Genomic DNA, 17,620 nt, shown 5'->3' on the forward strand with positions numbered 1-17,620 from the left:
GGTGACTCCGGAAGAATTCATTAAGGATCAAATCCAGGAATCTGCTGAGTCTGTTTTCGAATAGGTAACAATTTTAGTAAGAAAAAGTTCGCGTTAAACCTTCAAGGTTATGTTTTTGCTAAATATGAAAAATTACGAGATAGAAAAGGGGATGAGAAGGTTCCCAGGGGAAGCAAACCACCCCTAGGCGCGGGCCACTCCAGGCCGCGCCTAGGCATGGTCTGGGCGCCCTGGAGCCCCTTTCTGACCCGATTTCGCCTTGCTCCCTTCCTTTTGTTACGAAACTTTTTGCTATATAATCCCCTAGATCCCCCGAGGTCCGTATATCATGTTCTCGTCGTGTTTTTGTATCGACCTGTTTTTGCCAGGTTTTGTTCTCGGTTTTAGAGGCACCATGGTCTCCACCAACAATGAAAAGGCAAGGAGCTGCCGGAAGATGATCTCCAAAATCATCGCCGAAGGAGTAATTCTTCATTGGTATTGGCATCCCCTTGGCTTGTTCCAAGCTTGGGGCAGTGCGCGGTATCACACTATTATCTTTTAACTATTTACTTTTTAGTAGAGTCATATCATGAGTAGTGGAGTTATCATATAGGATAGTTTGCAGTGAGGAAGTATCTCTCCTTTAGTCGATTATCTATGTATCCCTTGGTGTGAGTTGCCGTTATGGAATATTAATGAGAAGTTTTTATCATTTACTTTATGCACATCTTATTTTAGTTTGTAATTTCTATCATATGGTTAATCTTGTTGGTTAGTATTGGTATCACTTTGGGAGCATCAAGTAATTCTAGTTGGTGTTTGCAAACTTAGCATTGGTTAGTAGCTACATTACTTTGCGGCTTAAGTAGAAAACAGAGAAATACATGTAGATATATTATTCCATTATCTTTCTTTGTTGTTGGCTCATTACCTTAATATTCTTAAGATTGAATCATTTGTACTTCCAAGGAAGATTGCATGATTGTTTTCTATCACATGTATATTTGTTTGTTTCGCTCAACTCCTATGCTTGCTACCCAACTTTGCGAGCCAAAGACATGTACTGAGAGGGAATGCCTCTCGTGCATCCAAACCATGAACCAAAAATTCATGCTATTTGTGTCCACCATATCAACCTATATGTGGTATTTCACTGCCACTCCAAAGTGAATTGCATGTGTGCTACCTTTAAACTTTCAAACATTGTACCTGTTTTATGTTTTGTTCTTAGCTCATGAGAAAGTATTGAATGGTTTATTTTCTTTTCATGACTTCATTCAGTGACTAGCATGAATAATGTGCTAAGTCCTTAATTTTCCAAAAAGATCAAGGCGTTGGGTGCCCATCCCAAACAAAATATAAAATAAAAAAATAAACAAACAATGCTCCGCACATTATGTACTGGAGAGATCCTAAATAATGGTGTGCAATGGAGAACTACATGGAAACCGCTCTTGAGGTCACTATATGAAAAGATTATAGATTGTTCAATGCCATTCGTTGACATATACATGCATACCTCTCAAAATATTTTTTTTCGACACTCCTATTGCATTTAAAACAAAAAACTCTAGCACATGAGTAATCTTGCTTCCCTCTGTGCAAGGCCTTTCTTTTACTTTTATGTTGATTTAGTAAACCTATTTCCCTCTACCTCAAGCAAGCATTTGAGTTGTTGTGATCCAACCATTTATATATGTTGATCCATTCAATCCTCTCTTTTATTCTTCCTTGTGTATCACAATGTGTTTATCTCAATGAATAATCTGAAAGCTATCTATGATTGAAAAGAGATTGTAATGGTTGAGCATGTGGTTTCTGCAATAAGCTCTAATATAAAGACTCTGCTCGAAAGATAAGTACAATTTGTTAATTGTTCTTTGACCAAGAACGAAAGTTTGCCATCATCAATTATGATTTCCTCTATGCACTTTTATTTAGTGACTCCTTACTCAATGCATGTTGAATTATATAAGAAGAAGTTGCTGTCTATAATGACTTGCGTATTGGTAAGTATGATGCTTCTTTTCCGTATTTTGTTTATCGACACTTCACTCCATAAACCCATGGTCTGGTTTACTAAGTTCAGTTTCGCTTGGGGACAAGCGAGGTCTAAACTTGGAAGGATTTGATACGTCCAATTTGCATCACTATTTTATATCATAATTTACTGTTATTCATTGATATATTTAATGTTTAGAGGTGATACTTATGTCATTATACCTATGTTTGCATGTATGATGATTATTGGAGAATTAACCACCGGAGCCAGGATTCTACTGGAAAAAGGACCGTCAAGACACCATATTTCTGGAGAACAACAATTCCGAGAGAATATACAGAAAACCCGATTTTGCCGGATGACGGAGGAAACCAGAAGGGGAGGTAGAGATGGGCCCTGAGGGGGCCAGACCGCCCCTAGGCGCGGGCCAGCCTCAGGCCGCACCTAGGCATGGCCTGGGCGTCCTGGCCCACTTCTGACAACGCCCCCTCGCATATTTCAACCCCTCTGGAAACCTAAGATCAGGGGAGCGACAAGAGAAATATTCTTCCGCCGCTACGGGGCAAAGAACCAGAGAGAGAGAAGCTATCCGGCAGGCTGAAATCTGCCAGGGAAATTCCTTCCCGGAGAGGGGAGATCATCGCCATCCCCACCGCCATCGAGTTGGACTTCATAGGAATCGTCATCACCATCATCTCCACCACCAGTACAATCATCCCCGCCGTCTCCATGCCGTCCCACTGTAACATCTTGGGTTTGATACTTGTCTAGTTCATAGGGGAAGCTTTCCCGGTGTTGATTACTCCTTTAGTTGATGCTATTGAGTTAAACCATTAAATTAAGGTTTCTGTCCAGATTGTGATTCATCATTACATCACCTCTGATTATGATCCATATGATGTCTCGTGAGTAGTTCGTTTAGTTCTTGAGGACATGGGAGAAGTCATGTTGTTAGTGTGGAACTATGTTGAGTAATATGCAATGATTTGATATTTAAGTTGTGGTGCTATTCTTCTAGTGGTGTCATGTGAACGTCGACTGCATGATACTTCACCTTTATGGGCCTAGGGGAATGCATCATGTATTTGGCTACTAATTGTGGGGTTGCGGGAGCGACAGAAACCCAAACCCCTGTTAGGAAACCGGTGCACGAGGGAGTGTAGGATCTCAAAGTTTAAGGCTGTGGTTAGATTTTATCTTGATTACTTTCTTGTAGTTGCGGATGCTTGCAAGAGGTATAATCACAAGTATGTATTAGTCCAAGTATGGGGTAGTACATTAGCATAGGTTCACCCACACAACACTTACCAAACCATTGAAGATTATTCAGCTTTGTGAGGCGAAAGCACTTGATGAAATTCCCGTATGTCCTCAGGAACGTTTGTTCATCATAAGAACAACAACCGGCTTATCCTTTGCTATAGAAAGGATTGGGCCACTCACTGCAATTATTATTACTGCATTTTATTTACTCGTACTTTATTTATCTGCAATACCAAATACCCTTGCAAACCTGTTTGCTAGTGTTTACAGTGAAGCCTCGATCAAAACTGCTCGTCAACACCTTCTTCTCCTCGTTGGGTTCGACACTCTTATTTATCGTAAGTTCTACGATACACCCCCTATACTTGTGGGTCATCACGCACCTCGGCCCAATAAGACTATTGGGCCATACTAGGCCCACATATATATTATGTATTGGGCTAATGGGCAGATCCACCAACTAAATGGGCCGGCACAACATATCTAGATGAAACCATGTCTAGACAAAGTTTAGTCCTTATGTATGGACGGGGGTAGTATTATTTATGTGGTGCTCCATGTAGTAAAGGACCCAATTTTCTTTGAAGATATGGTATGTATGATTTGTGGATGTGTCCTCGGGCTTGAATTCCTGAGCAGAGCAGCACGCTACCAAATTTATACTCCATAGTTATTTTTTACTTCAGAAATACTCAAATTCAAAATCTCTGTTGGGCGGTGTAACCTTCGCCAATTAAACCCGAAATATTTGGTAAGCCTATCTGAATTGAAGTTTGGATAAAATGGGAACCGATTATTTTGTGATTATGACTTAATGTGACCCTAGGCTTTGGATTCCTGAACAGAGGCACCGCGCTGGTGCACCTTTTTCCTATTACTATTATCATCGGTTCGACTGTAGCCACGATCAAAATCAAAATCTCAATGGAGCAGCAAAACCTCCCGCCAACTAAACCCGAAATATTTCAGACGCGTTTTTGGTTTAGAGTTTGGAGAGCATGGGAATAACTTATTTGATATCTGATGACTTGATGTGACTCCTGACCTTAAATTTATGTGTAGAGCTACTACCATGATCTACCCTTTTTATATTAGTAGTATTATATATTACTTGGACCATGGCCATATTCAAAATCAACTCTCAGTCGAGAGGCCAAAACTCCAAGCAATCCTGGAATATTGCTGGCGTGTTTCTGAATTGGATTTCAGAGATAGATCATGATCATGGTAACAAATTTTCAACGTGATGATGATTTGATATTGCACTCGGCCTTGAACAGAAGTACTAGTACGGTCTCACAATATTTTATCATTATACTTTTCAAGATTTAGCGGATCCGCCAATTTCATAGATAGATCATGATCATGGTAACAAATTTTCAACGTGCTAATGATTTGATGTTGCACTCAGATTTGAACAGAAGTACTAGTACAGACTCACAATTTTTTTATCATTATACTTTGCAAGATTTAGCGGATGTGCCAATTTCAGAGATAAATCATGATCGTGGTAACACATTTTCAACGTGATGATGATTTGATGTTGCACTCGGGCTCGAACAGAAGTACTAGTACGATCTCAGAACTTTTTATCATTATACTTTGGAAGATTTAGCGGATGCACCAATTTTAGAGATAGATCATGATCATGGTAGTGACCGATATTCAATGTGTTGATGATTTGATTTTGTACTCGGCCTTGAACAGAGGTACTAGTATGGTCTCACAATTTTTTATCACATACTTGGACCGTGGCCAAATTCAAAATATCATCCCAACGGCAAAACTTCCCGCCCACAAAATACAAATATTGCACACGCTTCCAAATTCCCATTCTACCCCTGTGGAGATGACAACAAAGTCGGTTGGTGGGGGGTTTGCCCGTCATTTTTTCAATCACCGCCTCCCTAGCCCCGAAACCCTCCGAAAAAATTCATTTCCCTCAATCTCTCCTTTGAGACAACCCACCGGAACTTACCAAGTCCCTCTCTCTCCCACCTCCATGCCCACCGCACCGGAACATCACCGCCGGACTTCCCTGGCATACCCGAGGCTACGCGAACCTCCTCATCCGGCTGTCTGCCTGAGCCGATTCATCGACGCCATCATCAACCGGACCGGATCATCACTACAGAATCTCGAAACCATATACTCATCCAGCAGTTTACCGCAGTCGCTTCAGCTGCGGTATTGTCCACCCCACCGGAGCCACTTCACCGGATCTATCTCACCGACACCATTGTGCATGAACCTGATTTGCTTCACCGGCACCGTGCATGATCCACACCTATCTAAACTCTTCTACTGTCGCTTTTCTATTGCTGCCTGCAAGTTCTTGTTTAATCTTGGGGGAACCTGTTTGTGCTAACGACGCGCCGTTACGTTTTTGCAGATGAGATAAATTACCGTGAAGTGTAATGGCCATCTCTCCAACCCCAAGTAGCACATGTAGTGTACTTCATCACCAGATCTATCAACCCCAGGAAGATCTGCAGTGACCCCTACAAAGTGCTTCTCCTAATGTAAGTCCCTTGTTTTAGCGCCATGTTCTGGGTTCAGATTCTTGTTTGTCTGAAGCTCTTTAAGTTCATTTCTAGGTATGACAGTAACACCCTTCTATTTTCTAGTTCATTGCTAACTTTAAGCGACTGAACATTTTGGTTTGCATTCCCTGCTCTGTATATGTAGCCATCATAACTTCTATCTTTCTCAGTCGTTGTTACAAAATTTATAGCCTGCTATTATTTTGTTCATGCCAATCTTGTTCTCCCTGAACATGTTGGTTTGCATTCCCTGTACTATAGGTGCTGCCATTGTTATTTCTTTCTACTTCGTCGTAAGCTAACAAAGTAACTGGCAACTATTAGTTCCTGCATGCTATCGCTCTGATATCTTGCAGTACAAATTTATTTAAACTCGTCATAATAGCTACTTCGATAATAATTTTGTGTGCCATCGGGTTCTCCAAAAGCTGCAACATTAACTCGCTTCTCTTACTTTGCATGGCACTCACACATGGAATGCTGAACAAATTGGTTTGCATTCCCTCTTCAGCTCTTCTACAAGTTCACAGGTGATCCCACTATATTATGTATCTGGTCCATCCTTAGCTCCAACATTAACTATCTTCTGCGTGTTGCTCATTACAAATTTATGTCCCAATACATATTGATTTCCATTCCCTTCACTGCAAGTTCAGGAATGATGCTGTTATAATTCCTATCTGGTTCTTCCTATCTATTACAGTAACATCCTGCAACTATTTAGTTCATGGCCAATTTTAAGTAATTGCACATGTTGGTTCACATTTCCTGCTCTATAGCTTTTGTCATCTTAACTTATGTTTGGCTCATTGTTTGTTAAAAAAGTAACACCCTCCTATTACGTAGTTCGTGCCAAATTGAAGTCACTGAACATGTTACTCTGCATTCCCTGTACAACTAATACCATTATTATTTATACCTAGTTCGTCGTGAGCTACTAAATTAACTTCCTGCTATCAGTGCATTCACTACCCTCTATGTGCCGGATGTTACGTATTTTGTGTCCCTGAACGCATTGATTAGCATTACCTGCACAACAAAGTTCAGATTATAATTCCTTTAGGGTTTATTACTAGCTATGATAGTAAAATGCTGCTATAATTTAGTTCATGGCCAATTTAAGTAATTGAGCATGTTGGTTTGCATTACATGCTCTATAGTTGTTGACATTATAACTACTATCTGGTTCATTCTTTGTTACAAGAGTAAGTGCCTTCTATTATGTAGTAGTTCATGTAAATTTTGAAGTAACTGAACATGTTGGTCTTCTTTTGCTGCACTGCAAATGATAAAACTATTGTATCTATCTGGTTTTTCATAAGCTAGGCCAGTAAGTGCTTGTACCTTTCGTATTGCTATAGGCATGCGTGTGTCTATATATGCATGAACACACATTCTTGAGATATTCCAACCACATATATATATATAGTGTAATTATGTAGCCCTTGATAACTATTTTCGGTGTTTAATAAATGAATACCACTAGGATGAATGGAGTACATGCATATTGTTTATCATGCTGGAAATCGTATGTGCAGACTGATCGTGTCTTGATGCAGAGTAACAAAAAACTACCTTTATAAATAAGGGCAACATCGGACATCTTCAACGAGTGTATCAACATGGTGAGCTGCATGGGACTTGACAGTAGTAAGTATGTTGCTTTATTCTGACGTGATCGGTTATATAAGCCACACAATTATTCACTTGCTTGTTTATCTTGCAATATATCAGCTGCTTAATGATTAGAACATCACATTTTTTATGTTGGCATAGATTATACACATCAAAAGGAAGCTCACAGCTTATTATTTATCATATGTCCACCTTAAATTGTTTTGGCTGTTGGTATGCGGCATGCATTCTTTATTTGCTTATTGGTAGTCTATATTAGCCCCATACCGGTAGACTATCTGTGCGCATTACAATGATCTTTTTATAATGAGGAAATGGTGAGTTCCAAATTCTTTGGCAAACAACATTGTAGTGTCTTTGCCTTTCCGTTGTTCCTGTCTTAACTTGTAATGTCTTTGTTTCAGATATAGGTGGTGCACGGACAACATAAAAGATTGCCGAATCCCTTTATTATATTTCTAGGTTTAATTACCATTCAGTTTCTCTTGGTTCTGTAATATTTTTTAAAGCCTTGCAGCTGATGTAATATTTTTTCAAAGCCTTGCAGTTGATGTAATTTTTTTCAAAGTCTTGCAGCTGATGTAGTATTTAGTTAGTTTCTATGGTTCTTTCGCGCATTCTTTCTATGGTGCTTGTGGTAAGTGAGGATATCCGACTGAAATCATGTGATGCGTAAATATTCACAGTATGTAACCGGCCGTTATTGGGGCAAACTAAATCACAAATTCCCATCCCGACAACGACCCAATTAAGCGAAATCACATATGGGCTGACCCGCAAAATCCTAAAGTGCCTTACATGCCGGCATGTTAACATAGCAATTTGCAGATGGGCCGGCCCAACAAGTAACAACGGGCTTCACGTACCTCGGCCCAACAAGACTATTGGGTCTTACTAGGCCCGCATATATATATTATGTATGGGCTAATGGGCCGATCCACCAACTAAACGCGTCGGCCACTTATTTATTGGGCCAGCCCACTTTCTTTAAGGTGCACCCCACTTACTAACTGGGCCTGCCCGATAACAGGAAAGTGGGACCCGCGTGCTTATTGGGTTGGCCCACATGCTTATTGGGTCGAACCGTTTGTCTGTTGACTGGTCAAACAAAGAATTCGGCCCGGCCCGTTTGTCTGTGGACTGGTCAAACAAAGACATTCGGCCCGACCCACATGACTATTGGGCCAACCCATTTATCGTGTTGACCGGTCAAACAAAGACATACGACCTGGCCCACTTGTTCAGTGGGCCCGCTGATGTCTACGCACGCTTCTATTCCTGTAGACAGTGTTGGGACTCCAAGAGCAGAGGTTTGTAGAACAGCAGCAAGTTTCCCTTAAGTGAATCACCCAAGGTTTATCGAACTCTGGGAGGTAGAGGACAAAGATATCCCTCTCAAGCAACCCTGCAATCACAATACAAGAAGTCTCTTGTGTCCCCAACACACCCAATACACTTGTCAGATGTATAGGTGCACTAGTTCGGCGAAGAGATAGTAAAATACAAGTGATATAGATGGTGGTAATATTGCAGGAAGTAAAGATGCAGTAAATAAACATGTAGCAGAACTTGTTGGAAACGGTGCCAGAAAATAGCTTGCTGGCGTGGGAGGCAATTCTCTGTGGTGTAACTTTTCTATTCGGGAACAAGGCCTAGGGATCCTACTTTCACTAGTGGACACTCTCAACAATGATCACATAAATAAATAACTTCTCTTCCTTTGTGCTACATACACTCTTTTGTTGGATGACAAACACCATTCATTGTGTAGGGCTACAAGAGCTCCCTCAAGCCGGAATTAACAAGCGCCACAACATTCGGTGTTCATATTTGAGTAACCTTTAGAGCATAATAGACCATTGCAATTTAGACCGAGTACTAACATAGCATACACACTGTCACCTTTAAGCTATGAAAGGGGGAATAGATCGCATCAATACTATCATAGTAATAGTTAACTCCATAATCTACAAGAGATTACAATCATAACCTACGCCAAGTACTACATGATGCACACACCGTCACCTTTACATCATGAAGGAGGAATAGACTACTTTAATAACATCACTAGAGTAGCACATAGATTAATAGTGATACAAAGCTCATCATATGGATCTCAATTATGCAAGGCAATTCATGAGATCATTGTATTGGGGTACATGAGAGAGAGATTAACCACATAGCTACCGGTAGAGCCCTTAGCCCCGAGGAAGAACTACTCCCTCCTCATCATAGGAGATAGCAGCGGCGATGAAGATGGCGGTGATGTCGATGGAGATGCCTCCCGGGGGCAATTCCCCGTCCCGGCGGCGTGCCGGAACAGATACTTCTGTCCCCCGAAACTTGGCTTCGCGATGGCGGCGGCTGCGTAACTTTTCTCGTCCCGTGGCTTATCCGTGTCGAAGTTTTAGGTCACGACGACTTATATAGGTGAAGAAACGGAGTCGGAAAGGGTCTGGAGGGGCCACACACCAGGGGGGCGCCCCCCCCCCCTTGGCAACGCCGCCATACAGTGTTGGGGCCCTGGGCCTCCCCTCTGGTCCCTCTCCGGTGTTCTGGAAGCTTCGTGAAAATATAAGATCGTGGGCCTTGATTTCGTCCAATTCCGAGAATATTTCCTGTGTAAGATTTCTGAAACCAAAAACAGCAGAAAACAGGAACTGGCACTTCGGCATCTCGTCAATAGGTTAGTTCCGGAAAATGCATATAAATGATGTAAAGTGTGTATAAAACATATGTGTATCATCATAAAAGTAGCATGGAACATAATAAATCATAGATACGTTGGAGACGTATCAGCATCCCCAAGCTTAATTCCTACTCGCCCTCGAGTAGGTAAACGATAACAAAGATAATTTCTTAAGTGACATGCTATCATAATCTTGATCATACTATTGTAAAGCATATGAGATGAATGAAGTGATTCAAAGCAATGGTAAAGACAATGAGTAAACAACTGAACCATATAACAAAGACTTTTCATGAATAGTACTTTCAAGACAAGCATCAATAAGTCTTGCATAAGAGTTAAATCATAAAGCAATAGATTCTTAGTAGAAGGTTTTGAAGCAACACAAAGGATGATTAAGTTTCAGCAATTGCTTTCAACTTGTAACATGTATATCTCATGGATAGTTGTCAACATAGAGCAGTATAACAAGTGCAATAAGTAAACATGTAAGAATCAATGCACACAGTTGACACAAATGTTTGCTTCTAAGATAGAAGGAAGTAGGTAAACTGACTCAACATAAAGTAGAAGAATGGCCCTTCGTAGAGGGAAGCATGGATTACTATTTTTGTGCTAGAGCTTTTCATTTTGAAAACATAGAAACAATTTTGTCAACGGTAGTAATAAATCATATGTGTTATGTATAAGACATCCTATAAGTTGCAAGTCTCATGCATAGAATACTAATAGTGCCCGCACCTTGTCCTAATTAGCTTGGATTAACATGGATTATCATTGCATAGCATATGTTTCAACCAAGTGTCACAAAGGGGTACCCCTATGCCGCCTGTACAAAGGTCTAAGGAGAAAGTTCGCATTGGATTTCTCACTTTTGATTATTCTCAACTTAGACATTCATACCGGGACAACATAGACAACAGATAATGGACTCCTCTTTTAATGCTTAAGCATTTAACAACAGATAATATTCTCATAAGAGATTGAGGATTAATTGTCCAAACTGAAACTTCCACCATGGATCATGGCTTTATTTAGCGGCCCAATGTTTTTCTCTAACAATATGCATACTCAAACCATTTGATCATGAAAATCCCCCTTACTTCAGATAAGACGAACATGCATAGCAACTCACATGATATTCAACAAAGGTAAAAGTTGATGGCGTCCCCAGAAACATGGTTACCGCTCAACAAGCAACTTATTAAGAAATAAGATACATAAGTACATATTCTTCACCACAATAGTTTTTACGGCTATTTTCCCATGAGCTATGTATTGTAAAGGCAAAGAATAGAATTTTAAAGGTAGCAATCAAGTAATTTACTTTGGAATGGCAGAGAAATACCATGTAGTAGGTAGGTATGGTGGACACAAATGACATAGTTTTTGGCTCAAGGATTTGGATGCACGAGAAGAATTCCTCTCAGTACAAGGCTTAGGCTAGCAAGGTTGTTTGAAGCAAACTCAAGTATGAACCGGTACAACATATTGCAAGCATTATAAGACTCTACACTGTCTTCCTTGTTGTTCAAACACCTTAACCAGAAAATATCTAGACTCAGAGAGACCAATCATGCAAACCAAATTTTAACAAGCTCTATGTAGTTCTTCATTAATAGGTGCAAAGTACATGATGCAAGAGCTTAAACATGATCTATATTAGCACAACAATTGCCAAGTATCAAATTATTCAAGACATTATACCAATTACCACATCAAGCATTTTCTGTTTCCAACAAAATAGCAATTAACGAAGCGGTTTTCAACTCCGCCATGAACATTAAAAGTAAAAGCGAAGAACACTAGTGTTCACATGAAAGAGCGGAGCGTGTCTCTCTCCCACACAATCATGAATTTATTCAGAGAATGAAAATAACAAAACGAAAATAAAAGCACACAGACGCTCCAAGTAAAGTACATAAGATGTGATGGAATAAAAATATAGTTTCACTAGAGATGACCTGATAAGTTGTCGATGAAGAAGGGGATGCCTTGGGCATCCCCAAGCTTAGATGCTTGAGTCTTCTTGAAATATGCAGGGATGAACCACGGGGGCATCCCCAAGCTTAGACTTTTCACTTTTCTTGATCATAGTATATCATCCTCCTCTCTTGACCCTTGAAAACTTCCTCCACACCAAACTCGAAACAAACTCATTAGAGGGTTAGTGCATAATCAAAAATTCACATGTTCAGAGGTAACACAATCATTCTTAACACTTCTGGACAGTGCCCAAAGCTACTGGAAGTTAATGGAACAAAGAAATCCATCAAACATAGCAAAACAGGCAATGCGAAATAAAAGGCAGAATCTGTCAAAACAAAACAGTCCGTAAAGACGAATTTTTCTGGGGCACTTAACTTGTTCAGATGAAAAAGCTCAAAACTAATGAAAGTTGCGTACATATCTGAGGAACACGCACGTAAATTGACAGATTTTTCTGAGTTACCTACAGAGAGCCCTGCCCAAATTCGTGACAGATGGAAATCTGTTTCTGCGCAGAAATCCAAATCTAGTATCAACCTTCTATTAGAGATTTCACTTTGCACAACAATGCAATAAAATAAAGATAAGGAGAGGTTGCTACAGTAGTAACAACTTCCAAGACGCAACAAAATAGTAGCAAAATAAAACATGGGTTATCTCCCAAGAAGTGCTTTCTTTATAGCCATTAAGATGGGCTCAGTAATTTTTATGATGCTCGCGCAAGAAATAAGAGTTGAAGTAAAAGAGAGCATCAAAAAGCAATTTAGAAACACTTTTAAGTCTAACCCACTTCCTATGCATAGGAATCTTGTAAATAAACAAGTTATTGAAGCATGAAGCTACTATCATAGAAAGACAAAGAAAGTGCAACTTCAAAATTTTTAACATAAAGAGGAGAAACTTAATATTATTAAGATGCATATAACCATGTTTCCCTCTCTCATAATAACTTTCAGTAGCATCCTAAACAAACTCAACAATATAACTATCACATGAAACATTCTTATCTTGAGCTACATGCATAAAATTATTAATCTCCACATAAGCATAATCAATTTTATTAGTAATAGTGGGAGTAAAACTACCATAACCATCATTGTAATCATCATAAATTGCAGGCATGGTATAATCATAATAACCTTTATCCTCCATAGTAGGTGGCACCAAAATACCACTATCATTATAATCATCATAAATAGGAGGCAAAGTATCATCAAAGTAAATTTTCTCCTCAATGCTTGGGGAACTAAAAATATCATGCTCATCAAAACCAGCTTCCCCAAGCTTAGAATTTTCCATAGCATTAGCAACAATGGTGTTCAAAGCATTCATACTAATAACATTCCCATTAGCATGCATATAAAGTTCCATGTGTTTTTTAATTCTCTCTTCAAACACATCATGTCCTAATTCAAGATAAAGTTCATAAAGATCTCTCATTTTGTTGTTGTTTTCCATTAAGCCTAACTAGTGAAAACAAGAAACAAAAAGATATAATTGCAGGATCTAAAGGAAATATCTTCGAGCACTCACACACCGAGCAACGGTGCTAGGAAATAGCTTAGTAGTCGGAGGATGTGAATACCTTTTACCTTACCTCCCCGGCAACGGCGCCAGAAAATAGCTTAGTTGCCGGGGTCCGGAGTGTGAGTGCCTTTTACCATACCTCCCCGGCAACGGCGCCAGAAAATAGCTTGATGTCTACGCACGCTTCTATTCCTGTAGACAGTATTGGGCCTCCAAGAGAAGAGGTTTGTAGAACAGCAGCAAGTTTCCCTTAAGTGAATCACCCAAGGTTTATCGAACTCAGGGAGGTAGAGGACAAAGATATCCCTCTCAAGCAACCCTGCAATCACAATACAAGAAGTCTCTTGTGTCCCCAACACACCCAATACACTTGTCAGATGTATAGGTGCACTAGTTCGGCGAAGAGATAGTAAAATGCAAGTGATATAGATGGTGGTAATATTGCAGGAAGTAAAGATCAGTAAATAAACATGTAGCAGAACTTGTTGGAAACGGTGCCAGAAAATAGCTTGCTGGCGTGGGAGGCAATTCTCTGTGGTGTAACTTTTCTATTCGGGAACAAGGCCTAGGGATCCTACTTTCACTAGTGGACACTCTCAACAATGATCACATAAATAAATAACTTCTCTTCCTTTGTGCTACATACACTCTTTTGTTGGATGACAAACACCATTCATTGTGTAGGGCTACAAGAGCTCCCTCAAGCCGGAGTTAACAAGCGCCACAACATTCGGTGTTCATATTTGAGTAACCTTTAGAGCATAATAGACCGTTGCAATTTAGACCGAGTACTAACATAGCATACACACTGTCACCTTTAAGCCATGAAAGGGGGAATAAATCGCATCAATACTATCATAGTAATAGTTAACTCCATAATCTACAAGAGATTACAATCATAACCTACGCCAAGTACTACATGATGCACACACCGTCACCTTTACATCATGAAGGAGGAATAGACTACTTTAATAACATCACTAGAGTAGCACATAGATTAATAGTGATACAAAGCTCATCATATGGATCTCAATTATGGAAGGCAATTCATGAGATCATTGTATTGGGGTACATGAGAGAGAGATTAACCACATAGCTACCGGTAGAGCCCTCAGCCCCGAGGAAGAACTACTCCCTCCTCATCATAGGAGACAGCAGCGGCGATGAAGATGGCGGTGATGTCGATGGAGATGCCTTCCGGGGGCAATTCCCCGTCCCGGCGGCGTGCCGGAACAGAGACTTCTGTCCCCCGAATCTTGGCCTCGCGATGGCGGCGGCTGCGTAACTTTTCTCGTCCCGTGGCTTATCCGTGTCGAAGTTTTAGGTCACGACGACTTATATAGGCGAAGAAACGGAGTCGGAAAGGGTCTGGAGGGGCACACACCAGAGGGGCGCCCCCCCTTGGCCGCGCCGCCATACTGTGTGGGGGCCCTGGGCCTCCCCTCTGGTCCCTCTCCGGTGTTCTGGAAGCTTCGTGGAAATATAAGATCGTGGGCCTTGATTTCGTCCAATTCCGAGAATATTTCCTATGTAAGATTTCTGAAACCAAAAACAGCAGAAAACAGGAACTGGCACTTCGGCATCTCGTCAGTAGGTTAGTTCCGGAAAATGCATATACATGATGTAAAGTGTGTATAAAACATATGTGTATCATCATAAAAGTAGCATGGAACATAAGAAATTATAGATACGTTGGAGACGTATCACCCGCCCAGCTATCCTTTTGACCGGTCAAACGAAGGCATTCGGCCCGGCCCACGTGCTTAGTGGGCCGGTCCATTTAAGTTTTACCACTCAACATTAGAGGTTAGGCCCGACCTACGTACCTAATAGACCAGCCCAGTTACATAGTTGACTGGTCAAACTAAGTCAGCTAGCCCGGCCCGCAAACTAAATGGGCCGGCCTGCTTAAGGCGTGGTAGGTCTTGTGTGGGCCTACCATCTACCACGGGGTTTCAGCTGGTTAACGGCGTTAACTGACAGTTAATAGCGTCTGCAACGTGTTAGTTTGCATGACGTCAGCAGTCAACGGCCTCCCGAAAACTCTTCTCCAACGGTCCGATTTTCCTTGGCCAAAGGGAGCCCAAACGCGACGCACCGAAAAATCTGTGGTAGGCCTTTACCTGAAGCGGTATGGACCTGATACATCTCCAACGTATCTATAATTTCTTATGTTCCATGCTAGTTTTATGACAATACCTACATGTTTTATTCACACTTTATAATGTTTTTATGCATTTTCTGGGACTAACCTATTAACAAGATGCCACAGTGCTAGTTCCTGTTTTCTGCTGTTTTTGAGTTCAGAAAAGTTGTTTTACAAATTTTCTCGGAATTGGACGAAACAAAAGCCCACGGCCCTATTTTCCACGAAGTGTTCCAGAAGACCGAAGAGGAGTCGAGGAAGGCCAGCAGGGGGCCCTCCCCATATGGCGGCGTGGGGGGCCCCACTGCCGCGCCAAGACGTCCCCTAGCTTAGTTCTACTGCAGCCTCGAGTAGGTAAGCAGATAACAAAGATAATTTCTTAAGTGACATGCTATCATTAATCTTGATCAATACATTGTAAAGCATATGAGATGAATGAAGTGATTCAAAGCAATGGTAAAGACAATGGTAGCTAGCTGAACCATATAACAAAGACTTTTCATGAATAGTACTTTCAAGAGAAGCATCAATAAGTCTTGCATAAAGTTAACTCATAAAGCAATAAATTCAAAGTAAAGACATTGAAGCAACACATAAAGGAAGATATAAGTTTCAGCGAGTTGCTTTCAACTTTCAACATGCATATCTCATGGATAATTGTCAACACAAAAGTAATATGATGAATGCAAATAAGCAAGTATGTAGGAATCAATGCACGGTTAACACAAGTGTTTGCTTCTAAGATAGAAAGAAGTAGGTAAAGCGACTCAACATAAAAAGTAGAAGAATGGCCCTTCGCGAGAGGGAAGCATGGATTGCTATATTTGTGCTAGAGCTTTTATTTTGAAAACAAGAAACAATTTTGTCAACGGTAGTAATAAAGCATATGTGTTATGTATAAGATATCCTATAAGTTGCAAGCCTCATGCATAGTATACCAATAGTGCTCACAATTACCTTGTCCTAATTATCTTGGATTTACATGGATTATCATTGCATAGCATATGTTTTAACCAAGTGTCCACAAGAGGGTACCTCTATGCCTTTACTACAAGGTCTAAGGAGAATGACGCATTGGATTTCTCTCTTTTGATTATTCTCAACTTAGACATCCATGCTGGGACAACATAGACAACAGATAATGGACTCCTCTTTAATGCATAAGCATTCAACAACAGATAATATTCTCATAAGAGATTGAGGATTAATTGTCCAAACTGAAACTTCCACCATGGATCATGGCTTTAGTTAGCGGCCCAATGTTCTTCTCTAACAATATGCATACTCAAACAATTTGATCATGATAAATCACCCTTACTTCAGACAAGACGAACATGCATAGCAACTCACATGATATTCAACAAAGTTGAAATAGTTGATGGCGTCCCCAGGAACATGGTTATCGCTCAACAAGCAACTTATAAGAAATAAAGATACATAAGTACATATTCAATACCACAATAGTTTTTTAAGCTATTTTCCCATATGAGCTATATTACCGCAAAGACAAAAGAATGGAATTTTAAAGGTAGCACTCAAGCAATTTACTTTGGAATGGCAGAAAAAATACCATGTAGTAGGTATGAGTATGGTGGACACAAATGGCATAGTTTTTTGGCTCAAAGGATTTTTTGGATGCACGAGTAATCCCTCTCAATACAAGGCTTAGGATAGCAAGGTTGTTTGAAGCAAACACAAGTATGAACCGGTACAGCAAAACTTACATAAGAACATATTGCAAGCATTATAAGACTCTACACTATCTTCCTTGTTGTTCAAACCCTAACCAAAAAATATCTAGACTTTAGAGAGACCAATCATGCAAACCAAATGTCAACAAGCTC

Source organism: Lolium rigidum, chromosome 7 (genome assembly GCF_022539505.1).
Source record: "Lolium rigidum isolate FL_2022 chromosome 7, APGP_CSIRO_Lrig_0.1, whole genome shotgun sequence".
In the NCBI taxonomy this organism is placed as follows: domain Eukaryota; kingdom Viridiplantae; phylum Streptophyta; class Magnoliopsida; order Poales; family Poaceae; genus Lolium; species Lolium rigidum.